The sequence below is a fragment of the Equus przewalskii genome, chromosome 23, assembly GCF_037783145.1.
Source record: "Equus przewalskii isolate Varuska chromosome 23, EquPr2, whole genome shotgun sequence".
Taxonomy (NCBI): Eukaryota; Metazoa; Chordata; class Mammalia; order Perissodactyla; family Equidae; genus Equus; species Equus przewalskii.
In genome coordinates, this window is record NC_091853.1 from 26573568 (window position 1) to 26588478 (window position 14911).

Sequence of the window (14911 nt, forward strand, 5' to 3'; positions counted from 1 at the left end):
ATACAGAAGTCAAAATATAATGACATACACCTGAAATTTATATAATGTTAGAAATTAATGTGACTTTGATAAAATAAATAAATAAATCAATAAAAAGAAAATGTCTTCTGTCTCCCCGTGGGTATAGAATCCTGGGAGAAAAATGCTTTGCCCTCAGAATTTCTAAGGCATGGCTCCATTGTCTTCTAGTTCTAATTGGCTGTTGCAATGTTTGATGCCATTCTGCTTCTTGATTATATGTTATCTGGGTTCCCCCCCAACTCTTTATGGACATTTTTTGAGTCTTATCTTTTTCCTTGATATCCTGAGAATCAACCAGAAAAGTACCACAAGCTATATGATAATTTAGTAAGGTAACAGCAATTAATGAATGATGTAATGGAAAAAAAGATGGAAAACAGAAGAGTTGGCGAGCATGTGGAGAAAGTGGAACCCATGTACGGTGCTGGTGGGATTGTAAAATGGTGCAACCTCTGCGGAAAACAGGTTAGCAATTCCTCAAAAAATGAAACATAGAATCCCATAGGATCCAGTAATTCCAATCCTCCTGTGTATCCAGAAGGATTCAAAACAAAGGCTCAAACAGATATGGGTTTATCAGCTTATCTACCTGTTTTTAAGTATATCCTAATAAATTGTATTTTTCCTACAAAATGGCACATCTTATGGATATTTTCAACTTCATTAGGATAGAGAAGATATAATATTTTTAGAAAGTATTGAATCTCTTCCATATCTATGGTGATATCTCCTTTCTCATTCATGTGTCTTTCTAGAGTTATTTTGTGAAATTACAGTTGGCCAAGTTCTGTTTGTTGTAATGGGCCACTTTGAAGAACCTGCTCTTAGATTTACTTATTTTTTCTATTGTTTCTTTTTCCATTTTCATTAATTTCTTTATTAGTTCCTTAGTCCAGCGTCCTTTATATGTCCATGTTTCTAGTCATCTTAAAATTCTTAAAAAAATATATTGTTCATTTATTTGAAGTTTTTCTCATGAAATAAGAAAGTATTGACTATTTCTATAAGTTTTGACATCAGTACCCCAGAAGTTTTCATGAGTAATATTTGCACCAGCATTTATAATGAAGAAGCTGAAAAATGTAAGGTTTACCATAACAGGCTGTTGAGGCTGACTGGCAATATTCAGTCTAAACTCAACCTCTATCATGTGAATTGAGCAAATTAGCTAATCTCTCTGACTCAGTTTTCTCTTCTGTAAAATTGGGGCTATGCATCGTATTCACTTCAAAGCATCATTTTAGGGATGAAGTAACTTAATTCACGTAAAGCACTTGGAAGGGTGCTTGGCGCACGTGCGCTCAATGGTCATCCTCATTGTTATTCTGTAGATAATCTGCGATGGCTGCCTTAATTTTCTCTTTGACAAGGGGTGAAAATTTAGAACTTTTAATTTATTCTTTCATTATCAATTACTGGTATTATCATATTGTAATAAGAGGATATGGCTGTTTTGATTTCTCCTGTGTTCAAATTTATTGAGGTACGCTCTGTGGACTGATATGCTATCAGCTTTTATAAATGGTTTCTAGAGAGCAAGTTTACATTCTCTGTAAGGTACAAAGTTCAACACATATGTACCAAAGCAGTATTATTCCTCAACGTTTTAGCTTTTGTACCTTTATTTGCCCAATCTGAAGTTTTCAACTACTATTATTGTTTTACCTATTTAACTTTTTATTTCTTTTTGAAACTTCTCTGACTTTGAACAATAACAGGAATTAAGGAAGAAGAATGTTCACAATCGCTTCATCTAGAGAGAGGTTGGCAAACTAAGTCCCACAGGCCGATACCTCCTGCAGCCTGTGTTTGTAAAGGAAGCATTGTTGGAACTCGGCCGCACACTCCCTTGTCCATTGTCTGGGGCTACTTCCCCACTGGAATGCACAGTTGAGTTGTTCAGAGATTGTTTGGCCCACAAAGCTGAAAATGTTTACTACTGGGCTCTAGACGGAAAAAGTTTACTATCCTTTGGTCAAAACACTCTGTTTCAATTGTCCGGACTAACATCTACTCCTTGACCACATGCTTATTTAAGTTGATTTGTGTTCAGCAATTTGATAAGATAATTTTACAATATATTTTTGCTTAAGTATTTGCTTTGAATACCACGTACTTTTTGTCACTCCCACCCTGTCTCAGGTAACTCCACTTTTTCCAAGTGCATTCCAACACACATGTGCATAGAGAATATCTCCTTCAAATTTGCTATTATTTTTCCTGATTGAAAACAAACTCTACATGCTTCTCTGCAAATTGTTTTCTCAGTTAATATCTCATCATAGTCATCCATCCAGTCACTGAATACAAGATCTAATTAAGTCTTTTTTTGTGTGCAAAATAGTTCACAATGTAGATACTTTACAATTTCCGCAGTGGCTGCACCGTTTTACATTCTCACCAGCAAGGTACAGGGATTCCAATTTCTCCATATTGTCATCAATACTTTTTATTTTCTGTTTTAAAAAATTTATTAAAGCCATCCTAGGAGGTGTGAGACAGGTTTGATTTGCATTTCCCGAATGACTAATGGTGTTTAGCACCTTTTCAAGTGTTTCTTGGCCATTTGCCTATCTCCTGTGGAGAAATATCTTTTCAAGTCCTTTGCCCATTTTTTTTTTTTTGAGGAAGATTAGCCCTGCACTAACTACTGCCAATCCTCCACTTTTTGCTGAGGAAGACTGGCCCAGAGCTAACATCCGTGCCCATCTTCCTCTACTTTATATGTGGGACACCTACCACAGCATGGCTTTTGTCAAGCGATGCCGTGTCCTCACCCAGGATGCGAACCCTGGGCTGCCAAAGCAGAACGTGCGAACTCAACCACTGCGCCACCGGGCCAGCCCCCCTTTGCCCATTTTCAAATTGGGTTGTTTGTCTTCTTATTGTTGAGTTGCAAGAGTTCTTCACATATTCTGGGTATTAAAACCTTATCAGATATATGATTTGCGAATATTTTTTTCTCGTTGTGTGGGCTGTCTTTTCACCATCTTGATGGTGTCTTCTATGGTCTGAATGTTTATGTCCCCCCCCCCCCCCAATTTATATGTTGAAATCCTAACCTCCAAAGGTAATGGTATTAGAAGGTGGGGCCTTAGGGAGGTCATTAGGTCATGAGGATGGAGCCCTCATGGATGGGATTAGTGCACTTATAAAACAGACCCCACAGAACTCTCTAGTTCCTCTACCATGTGAGGACATAAGGAGAAGTCTGCAACCTGCAACAGGGCCCTCACCAACCATGCTTATACCTTGATCTCAGACTTTGAGCCTCTGGAACAGTGAAAAATAAATTTCTCTTGTTTATAAGCTACCTAGTCTGTGACACACAGAGCAGCCCAAACAGAGTAGACAATGTCTTGATGCTCATAAGTTTTTAATTTTAATGAAGCTTAATCTATCTATTTCTTCTTGTGTTGCCTATGCTTTTGGTGTCATATTTAAGAAGCCATTGTCAAATCCAAGGTCATAAAGATTTGTCCCTATGCTTTCCTTTAAGAGTTTTACAATTTTAGATCATAAATCAGGGGTTTGATCCATTTTGAGTTAATTTTTGCATATGGTGTAAGGTAAGGGGCCAGCTTCATTCTTTTGCCTTAGATACCCAGTTTTCCCAGGACCATTTGTTGATTGATTGTTCTTGCCCTAGTGAATGGTCTTGGCGCCCTTGTTGGAAATCAACTGACCATAAATGTATGGGTTTATTTCTGGGCTATCAATCCATTCCCCTGGTCTAGATCTTTAACCTTATGCCAGGAACACACTATTTTAATTGCTGTAGCTTTGTAGTAAGTTTGAAATCAGGAAGTGTGAGTCCTCTAACTTTGTTCTTTTCAAGATTGTTTGGCTGTTCTGAGTCCCTTAAAATTCCATATGGATTTTAGGATGGTTTTTCCATTTCTGCATAAAATGCTGTTGTGATTTTGACAGGAATTGCATTGAATTCGTATATCACTTTGGGCAGTATTTTCATCTTAACAATATTAAATCTTCCAATCCATGAATAGGGATGTCTTTCCATTTATTGTCTTTTTAAATTCAGCAATGTTTTATAGTTTTCAAAGTATAAGTCTTGTGTCTCCTTGGTTATATTTATGTCTAAGTATTTTAGTTTTTGATGCCATTATAAATATAAATGGAATTTTTCTGTAATTTTATTTTAGGAATCTTTTACCATGTAGTTAAACGTTTCTATTGACTCTATTTAGAAGGCATTGTCCTTCAAAAGGGGAATTTAAGCCATTCACATGTACTGTCGTAACTGGCAAGTTTGATCTTGCTTACAGTGTTCTCTCTCTTTTATTTATTTAACATCCAAGGGCTGGAACTCAGCACTGTACAAGACCAACTCCATTCTTGCTCTGCTCATGCTGTTTAAAGCAGAAGAGACAGAAAACGCCCTTGTTCTTCCTTCTCTCACCCCGTTTGTTATAGGGACCAAGTGGTTTTGCTCTTTTGATTGTCCTTGCGATTTTGAAGTGACATATTTTGATTTTATACTAGTATGGAATACCATTTTCTCCTTATTTTTTATATTGAGAATATGTATTATCTAATTAATCCCTATGTATTATAAGTTAAGCATAGTTTTTTTCTTTACTTCATCCCCAACTTTCTAGTTGTAGTGAGAAAATGCATTATTTTATATCAAGTTTATTGTTGTTCTTGTTCTTTTCACATTCCATGAGTTCTCTTTCAAGAATTAGTCCTGCCAGTATATTTAGTTTCCCATCCATATTTAAAATAACAATTTTGGTGGCTTTGTTTAACTAGTTTTGTGCCTCATTACTATTTCTTTGATGTCTTCTTTAAAAAACTTACTCACGGGTTTGTGGCAATGATTATTTTTTCAGGAAGTATATGTAATTGGTATATGTTTTGGGTACTTGCTCATGTAAGACTATATATCTGTGCCTTGTGGATAAATGATAACTTGGATGATACAGAAATTTTGTGGCACATATTTTCTCTCAAAAGACTAATTTCTGCTATTTATTGTGTGGAAGAGACGTTTGATGCCAATATGAATTTCTTTTGTTTATTTTTATCTCTGGATAGTTGCAGTATTATTATTACTTTTTTTAATATATGAAAGTCATAGATTTCCTCCATGTAGGGCCTGGGCCTCTTGTCATTAATCTTGTATTTGCTTAGTAAGCTTTTAAGATTCAAACAACCTAGTCTTTGTCCTTCTGTCTGAGAAACTATGTTCCATAATGTGCTCATTAATGCTTCACCTCTTTCTGTCTTGTTTTATTTTTCTCAAATCTAGACGTTTGTGTGAGTGCATGTGTGTATATGAGGGCATAATTTGCAGTTTTGCCCTTGGTTAATTCTGGGGAATTTAATTCTGTTTTCTCATGATCTCTTTGGTTTTTCTTCAGGATTTAGTCTCTTGATTATTGCTGCTTTTTAGACTCCAATGTGTTTTATCAGCATGTAAATTTTCCTGATATCAGATCATGAAATCTTACAAATGCTTCTTATTATTTTGTAGATTCTGTGTTACAAACACATATGAGAAATTTCTACTACCCTGTTTTGAGTTTATTTCCTTGTTTATTGGAGTACACCAGCTCGTGAAGGAGTCTGTTCTCAGGTGGGTCTCTTTTATTTTCACTTGCTGTATCTTCCCTTATATCTGGTGATGTTTTAGTTTGCTCATCACAGAGAACACTCTAGGTCTATTCACAATGGGAGGTAAGAAGGGACTGGTGAAGAGATTTTGTAGAAAGCTGTTAGAATCTCCCAGGCTCAGACCAAGTGAGAAGAGGGAAATTTTGATTTATCCTTGTTTAAACTTGCTGGATCATAGGTACAAGGGCTTAGTAGCATAGGATGGGGCCAATGACCAATGGCAGTTTTTGCAGGAAGATTTAATACAGATATCTTTTTTTCCCCTGAATTACTGTGGCAACTGAAAATTAGGACACATTCTTTAGTTGCTCCCTTTAAGTTGAGGCAGTAGCTTCCCACATGGTCACCTGTCCCAAGGAAAAGTCCAGAGCAAGAACTCCATTCACATCCCCACTCTGTGCACTTTCATAATTACATTTCCCTGAGCTGCTGTTACATTTAAGATCTACCCTCCAACCCCTGCTTCGGGGTCTTCGCTGATCTCAGTTAAGGATGTTTGCATGGTACAACCAGCAATTTCCTTCGACTTGTTTGGCAGGCTGGTCCTTTTTATCCAGTGAATATCTTACCAGGTTTCACATGTATGGCCTTCAGCAGGAGCACGGTGCCGTCCTCTGTTTATAACACAGATACAGGCTGTTCCTTCTTTTTTGCAATCCTTTGGTCACATGACGTGTTCAACCTTTTATCTCTCTCCAGAAGTCCTATTGCTTACTTTTGAAGTACAGGTGGCAGTAGTCCAGTAGTCTGCCTACCTAAGACTGGGACAGAGGTTGCTCTTGCTGTTCTGGGACTCATATTCCAGAGATAGTGCTCCCAACTCACCCTTCATTACAGGAATAATTAACTGTCCATCAAAACTGGGTATCTGTGTTTACATGCACCATGCCATTGAAGGGTTCTGGAGGAGTTCCACATGATTTTCCTATGGGAAAGAAGCAGAATTTGGGACCAGGTGTAGAGTTCAGTTTGTTTTTAAGATTCAGACTGGGGTGTAGCATACAGAACAGCATGTACACTTCAGATTGTTCCCCAGAATTGACCACACTGAGGACACTTACCATAGAACGTCAGAATCAAGCAGATACAGAGCATGGCTTTAAAAAAAGAGTTCCATGCAACTCCCAGGAGAGGTTATTTATGCTAAAGTATTGTTTTCCCATGCCCTGAGCTGCTGTGCCTGGGGCGGGTGTCAGAATCACTGAGGAGTCCAGCACAGGCCTTGCGGGGTGGTTCATCTCAGCGTCTTCCCCACTCCCACAGCCACGCTATGGAGACCGCAAGCCACCAGAGGTGCAGGACAACAAAACAAGTCACCCCAAACCACCCGGCCCCTTGCAATTGCAGTCGTGCTCTCGTCTCCGCCCCAGTTTAACGTGTGTGCAGTGAGTAACATCCCACGTCCACGCAGAAATATTGCCTAGGATCCCCCTGCCCCCAGCAGCCTTGCTCATAGTGAAGTTCAAGAACAGAATGAGATGAGAGTCCAGCTGTGGAGCAGGTGGCAGTGGGCAGAGGGGCAGGAACACAGCCTTTGGAGTCAGACCTGGGATCTACACCATTCATTCGTCCTGAGACTCTGGTCAAGGTTTTGAACCATGTTAAGGATCAGTTTCTCCTCAAAAATTGGGAATAATACCCGCCTCACAGGACTATTGTGAGAATTAAAGAGCACAACTTGGTGTTCAGAGTTTATTTCCTTCTCTTCCCTAGACAGCACATGCTGTCACTTCCAGGAGCCATGAAAAATATAAGCCTGTATCTGGAGGCCTAAGGAATTGGTAGGAAACGTGAGAGATACAGACTCTACTGTGTGGCTCTTGTTTGTCTTGGTTGTGGTATCAGAGGACAGACAGCCATGTTTCCTTAGCTTCAAACAACCAAAAGAGATGATGCAATTGTGAAATGAGGAGTCAAATTTGTACAGAGTTTGCAAATCTTATTTTTAGGAAATTTTGAAAACAAAAACCAAAACTCAGTTCTTGCGGTAGAGGATGATCTACTTAGTACAATTTTAGGACACCGGATTTTTGCGTCACACCAGAGGTGAAATAAGATTGCCAGTGTTCTGACACTTCCACATGGCTGGAAGGAGGAGCCCATGCTCTTCCTGAATTGGGCACGTGGAAGAGTTGCCCTGGCCAGGTGAAACTCACCTTTGTGGAGTGGCTGGAGCCCCACAGGCAGACAGGGTGCTGGTTTCTCATGAAGGGAGTAAAATCGGAAAACGCTTTGCATTTGTGAACTATTTTACAAAGCAGGGCAACACTATGTAAATATTCACATATTTTAATAATCACCTTGTGTCTACCTGCCCGTAGATGCCCTGAACATTGAGCTGCCGTTGCAGCCCAGCTGAGATCAGACTTGCCAGCTGCACTGTCAAGTGCGGCCCCCCAGGAGCACCACTGGACCCATCTCTTACACAGGCTGACCGATTTCTCCTGGTGTTCAGAGTCTGTTTTTGTCTAGCACCATTTGAAATCGGTTATGACGTAGGGGGAAAAGCAGCAGCCTCGAAGCCTCGTGCCAAGTCTGGTCAGCAACCCCCTGTGGTTTCCTGGAAGATGGATGGGCAGAGAGGGCGAAGGAAGATCACACATTTTCCTACTAGCTTCTTTAACTGCGTTTATGATACTTTATTGCAGAGGTAAGACAGAATTTAATGGATTTTAAAAAACAAATCACTAGAATTTGTCTGATGTCCTCAGTTGCATTTTGCTGAAATGTGGTGGTGCTGTAAATTCTATAAATTCATTGCTGTTGAGTTATCTTTCTGTGAAGAAGAGTCTCTTCATGCATCCTGACCTTAATAAATGTTTTGCTGTATTCAACTTATTGTGTCTGTTTTTCATCTGTTATTTTCCATTCATAATTCTATGCTGATAAGAAGTGGGGTCCTGAAAAGTTAATTTGCTATGCAGATCTTACCTACTTCATAACGAATTTGAGGTAGTTTACAGCAGACAGACATTAAAAATGAAGCCCGTTAAGACAAGAACGAATTTATAGGAGCCAAGAAACGAAAGGAGAGAACAGATTACAGGAGAGAGAAACGTGGAAGACCTGGGCCGAGGGATGCTCCTTACTGAATGGGAAAACTGACGTTGGTCCAGACGGGCGGCAGCCCTGGCCCCTCTGCAGTCAGGGTTCCCTCGAGAAACTTGCTTAACTGAACCTACAGTCACGGGGCCCTTGAACAGGAGCAGCCTGAGGATTTCAGTTGCGTTATGAGACGCAGTTCTACTTTCGGCTGTTCGTTTCTATCGCCCCTTGAAGACAGGGCGGACCCGTTCTGTAGGGGTGTTCAGAGATGAGCCAGATTTGACGTCACGGGATTGAACTTGGGGAATCTTCAGAGAGGAAGGCCGTGGCCCTTGACTGAGATTTTGGCACAGAAGCTGCATGGCCAGCTGTGAACTACCTGCAGTACTTTTATTTCACTCACACGGTTCTCAACAAGTGGTGGCAACTCAACCACTGGGGAAGCTTTTCTAAGTCCACATCCTGCCAGTCTCCCTCTAGATGCTGCCCTGCCCTGTGGGGTCGGGGGTGGGGGCTCAGGGGGGGACGGGTGAGGTATCTGCTGGGAAAACTTCCTGGTGAATGAGATGTACCCCATCTCTGTGGCTGCAGTGCTATTCCAGGCTGTTGACTGGAGAATCCATGTTCTCGTCCCCGGGATGTGGTGGTGGGAATAGTTAAGACTAAACTGTTTTGTTTTCTTCTCTGCTGAGGTCGGCCACGATAGGACCTATGGGTTGTAGCCAACTGAACAATGATTGATTCATCTACTGTGTCCCAATCTTCAGCCTGGGTATTGCAAAGAAAACAAGTCAGACATGGATTCTGCCAGCAGATAGAGCTGATTCCAGTCCCCAAATGAGTAGGTGCTAGAAGATCAAGTTTAGCACTAAAGCACAAAAACAAGGATATGAGACATTGGAGGGGCATTATCTGGTGTGCCCCTCTAAAAATCACGTGTCCTCGAGGCTCCTTGTCTGGGCTACACGCCAGCGCTCACGATGATAATAGTCCTGGGCGTGGCCAACTCAGCTGTTTTCTCATGGGAGAGTTAGCACAAAGACCCTGGTGGTCTGAGGGAACACAGAAGCCCTCCGGGGTGCGAGGGGGCTTGGAATGCAGGTGATACAGGGATGATCGCCCTTGGCAAGCACACAGGCTTTGTTCCCCTACCTCCTTAAGCAAGCCTCTCTCAGGGGGTGGCAGCGGATGCACACTTCCTGTCCAGCCTGCGCCACTGGACCTTCCCTGTATGTGACCTCCCACTGAACCCATGTCTCATTCGCTGTTTCCAGGTCTTTCCTTCGCTCTCTCGGCAACCTATCCCATGCTGCTTGCCCAGCTGGGTGTGTGGCAGAAGACTTGGTGAGCCAGCCAGGAAACCAAAGAAAACCACGTGAGTGAAGAGACTACGGGAGTTGGGAAGGGGAAATCCGTGCAGGTAATCCCGGGTTGGCTGGTGTCCTCCCTGTGGTGACCGGTCGCCACTATCTTTTATGGACGGGGCCCAATGCATGAGTACGGGGATGCCTTGAAAATGCCAAAGGGCCTAGGGGAAAGTCCTGGGCATGAGATGAAGCCCAAGCCATTGCTACAGCCATAGGATAACCCCTCCCCACTGTAGGATGGCTTGCAAGGAAGGCAGGGGAAGTCCTGGGCATGTTAAACGATGAGAGAAAGAAATCAGAAGCGCGGGCGGTAGCTGCTGGGGTGGAACGGCCCCTCCTTGCCACTATTTGCTTAACAACAGAAGCCAAAATGGAAGCTAAGGCAAGGTCAGGCAGCTACAAGAGAAAATTAGAAAGGGAAGCATGGCTGGTTCAAGCTGAAACTACTGAGGCGCTGTTAGCACGCCTATGGGAGTCTGATGAGAGGACAGAGGTCTCACCAGCCCCAGCCCACAGGGGTAGATCCCACGGACCCGCCTCCACCCGTTCAGCGTATGCATTTCACTATGAGGGATTACACTGCCGCAGAACTGGCGGAACTGGGGAGCAAGTAAACTAAATAGATGTGAAAAGGACGAAAATTTGGAGACGGAACTTTTACAGTAATTATGTGTTGCGGTGTATGTACTTAAAACAACCCAAGAAGATGGCTAAGTGCTTTAATGTCATGTGAAGTTTTTGTGAGTAGTCTAAACATAATTGTTGGAACAAATGATTTAAATAAAAATGGATAAGAGTTTTTGGGTACAATAATTATGGTTTATGGTATGAGTGCTTGAAAAACAGCTTCTCAAAATCTTTTTGGTAACTTGAAAATTTAGAGTTTTGCTAAATGAAGTTAAATGATAAAAATTCATTGAGGATCTAGGTCATTTTCCAAACAAGAAAAAATGTTAGAAATTGATTACTAAGCATAGATTTGTCTGCCTTTTTCTCATCACAAAGAAACTAAAAGAGGCTCGAGTTTATTGATAAATATGTTTTGTGCATGCTGAGGAATTTTCTATGAGAAAGCACATATTTCTAAAAAGTCTGTATACCAGGAAAGTAAAATGTCTGTTTTCAGTAAAAGAGATATAAACAATAGACATATTTTTGCTTGTTTTTTAAAAAAATATAAATTTCTCCTAAAGTACGAGGGAACAAGAAGAGAGGAAGGTATGGAACAAATTCTGAATTTTAAAAACAAATAACAAAAGGTTTGTCAAAGTAAAACCCTGAAAAGTTTTATGTATGGTCAAGTTGGCAGAGATTAAAATAAATGTCTCCATATCAAAAGTAAGGCAGTCACAAGAAGAGCTGCTGGTTCCAGTGCCTGCACAGGAGCCAGGGCAGGCCAGGAGCGCATCTGGCCTGCTAGAGGCAGAAAATGCCTTCGGAGGCAGGGAGGATGCAGGAAATGCGCGGTGGCACCAGCACCAGCAGCAGGTGGCCAGGACTCCTCGCCCCTCCCTCCTCTCCGGCAGTGGCTTGACTGAGGTTGAGCAAAGTGCAGTCTGTGCAGTGACTGCCACAGCCCCGGGGGAGCAACAAGCATCTCTGGGGGAAAAAAGCAATAAACAACCAAACACTGTTCTGGTGGCTTTAACAGCAGCCCCCCAGGAGCCCCCTCGACTAGGGGGAGGGCCAAAGGACCTTGACTCATCTCTGTAGCGCCCTGCAGATACCTTGGGTATTGGGGGACTGGAGGCCACATATGGAAATAATGTATTAGTCGACAGGAGCAAAAGGCATTTTGCTATTTGGGGTGGAAATAAGCAAAATGACATCCGTCACTTCTCACCCTGCCCTGCGGCAATGCTTCTACAACACCGGCCAGTGCACAAACCCCCCCTGATGTTGCCTTGTTTCGTTATATTGATGATGTCATATTAACCTCTGAGTCTTTTCCAGACCTTCAAAAAGCCTCCCACTCCCGTGTCACACACCTATGCCAGCGAGGATGGGTGGTAAAGAACAGCAAAGTACAAGGGTCTGGGTTGTCTGTCAAATACTTGAGTGTTGTCTGGTCAGGTAAGACAAAAGCAGTTCCTGCTACTGTCATAGATAAGATACAGGCTGTCTGTCTTCCTTAAAAGTTGGTACAAAAGAGTATTGTCTGGAACTGGGGGATCACCAAGCAGGAGGCTTTACCTAAGCCAAAATAACAGTGAAACAAATCCAGTCCTTGGGTGTTTTAACACAAGGACAACCATGTAAACTGAATGTTTCCAGTTACCCAGAAGGATTCAGATGGGGTTTCCAGCAGAGGCAAGGAGTGCCCCTTGGTATCTGGTCCCAGTTGTAAAAAGGGGCTGCAAACCGATACAGCACACTGGAACAATTGTGTGCTGCTTACCTGGCCCTCCAGCAGGTGGAGCCCATAACCCGTTTCCTGCAAGTCACAGTCCGTAGTCATCTGCTCATTGTGGGGTGGCCGTGGGATGCTTTCCAAAAGCCCCACTCGGGAACAACCCAAATACAGACATTGGCAAAATGACATACATACTTACCACAATGAGGGACCCTGACCCATAGCCCCTCAGTGCAAAACTACATGCCATTCTAGGACCAGTAACATACACCACAGAACAAATAACCCCCTTAAATGACATGCCCATGCCTGAAACCCTGCAAAATGTACGGGAAGGAGAAAGATCAATCCTGGCAGAGGCCTGGTATACGGATGGCTCTGCAAGGGGCAACCCCTGCAGTGGACAGCAGTGGCCATCCAGCTTTTGACCAACAGCATGTGGTTGGACTCTGGCTCTAAATACAGTAGTCAGTGGGCCAAATTGTGGGCTGCCTGGATGGTGTTGACTTGTGAGCCCAATCAAATATGTCTGTGTGTGGACAGTTGGGCAGCCTATAAGGGGCTCACCCTGTGGATCGTACAATGAACACGACAAAAATGGACTATTAATGATCACCTGTTGTAGGGGGCAGAACTCTGGGATAACATCTGGCAGTGGGTCTGAGGAATAATGATAACAGTATACCATGTGTCTGCTCATTGGGTGACAATGCCACCAGGGAACAAACAAGCAGACAAGTTAGCTCGGATTCGTCTCCTGGAAAAAGTGCCAGCTGAAAGAACGGTAGAGTGGCTACACAACAAGACCGGACACAAAGGAAAAAGGACTCTATGGCTACTGCCAAGGCCTGAGGCCTCCCCCTACGTTATGCTGATGTGGGGAAAGTCTGTCAGGTGTGCCCTTCTTGTTTCTTACAGAGACCCTGGGTCATTCTCTGGGACACAGGCCAAATTGCCAAAAACATCCAGCCTGCTCAACACTGGCAGGTGGACTACACTGGGCCTTTGCCTCTTTCTAATGGCTGTCAGTATGCCCCTACTTGTGTGAACATGTCTACAGGAATGCTCCAGGCATATCCCAGCAAGAGGGCCACACAAAGACCACCATAAGGGACCTGGGACACCTCTGTGCTGCGTATGGTGTTCCCATGGACATCGACAGTGACGATGGTACACGTTTTACTGGCCGCCAGGTACGGATGTAGACTGATCAGATGGACATACATTGACATTTTCACTTGCCATACAACCCCACAGCTGTGGGGCTGATGGAACAAATCAACAGCTTGCTGAAACAACAACTAAGAACAGAAGGCAAGACCTTCTTGCCCACTGGACAAGGCGCCTGGCAACTGCAATATGTCAACTAAATAAACATGAGATGCACTCAACCAGGTGCATATCAGATGTTGACACAAAGACCTGATATGACGATACCTCTATAGACAAGGGCTAATCAAAGAGAGAAACTACAACCACAGATGGGCACTTAGAACAACTTGCTTTTTCTTCTGCCACAGAACTCCCTACTGGGACCCATATGGTCACTTGGCCCTGGGACTGACAGGTGGGGCCCCACTGGTACAGTCTCTTTACCCCTTGGGGGACAGGCTTAGAAGAGGATATCACAGTAACACCTCTAATTCCACAAGGCCCTTTCATCCTTTCCCTCTGGTGTGTCTTGTTGGATGGTCGTGACCTCCCTGTTCTATTCCCCTCTAAACATCTTACTTTTTGTCCTTAGGACAACATCTGCCAACCTTTTCACTGCTTGGACACACACGGTTGCTGGCATACAAAATCTCTCCAACTGCTGGGTATGCAGCGAGCTGCCTCTCTCTTCAACCATGGCGTTACCACGGTGTCTCCAAGCTGCCAATGCCTCTGACTGGAGAGCCCTGCGAGAGTGGAGGATTGTTGCGGACTTTCCCATTTCTACGCCCCTCCACCTGATGATGTGTTTTCTTTGGTGTCCTTGCCTTTTCACTACTCTTTTATTTTCATGTTGTGCTCTCTATTATGCTGTTGTGGTCTCAAGCTACAGTGCTCCTCTCTGTTTCTGGCTCAAGGGAAACCACGGAAGACTGGCATGATGAGATTGTCAGGGCCATTCGGACAATAGCGGGGTAGATAATGCCAGTGTGCCCCTTTAAAATCACGTGTCCTTGAGGCTCCTTGTCTGGGCTATGTGCCAGCACTCACAATGATAACAGTCCTGGGCTTGCCCAACCCAGCTGTTATCTCACGGGAGAGTTAGCACCAAGACCCTGGTGGTCTGAGGGAACGTGGAGGGCCTTGTGTGTGAGGGTCTGGTCCTTGTAATGCAGGTCATACAGGGATGACCCCCCTTGGCAAGCATGCAGCCCTTGTTCCTCTGCCTACTTAAGCAAGCCTCTCTCAGGGGGTGGCAGCAGATGCACATTTCCTGTCCAGCTGGCCACCACTGGACCTTCCCTGTAAGTGACTTCCTAATAAACCTTTATGTCTA

General features: G+C 43.2%; 3 long non-coding RNA genes across 3 annotated transcripts; all 3 read left to right on the plus strand.

Moving 5' to 3' along the window:
- The first annotated feature begins 197 nt into the window (after positions 1 to 197).
- On the plus strand, positions 198 to 8492 carry LOC139078917 (uncharacterized). The gene is made up of 4 exons (XR_011532109.1): positions 198 to 486; positions 5519 to 5620; positions 6922 to 7043; positions 7980 to 8492. It is a non-coding gene; the product is annotated as an uncharacterized lncRNA (long non-coding RNA).
- A 1192-nt stretch (positions 8493 to 9684) lies between these two features.
- Positions 9685 to 11276, plus strand: LOC103556838 (uncharacterized). Its single transcript, XR_546306.2, has 2 exons — positions 9685 to 9804; positions 9978 to 11276. It is a non-coding gene; the product is annotated as an uncharacterized lncRNA (long non-coding RNA).
- Positions 11277 to 12011: 735 nt separating this feature from the next.
- LOC139078918 (uncharacterized) lies at positions 12012 to 14911 on the plus strand. Its single transcript, XR_011532110.1, has 2 exons — positions 12012 to 12143; positions 14168 to 14911. It is a non-coding gene; the product is annotated as an uncharacterized lncRNA (long non-coding RNA).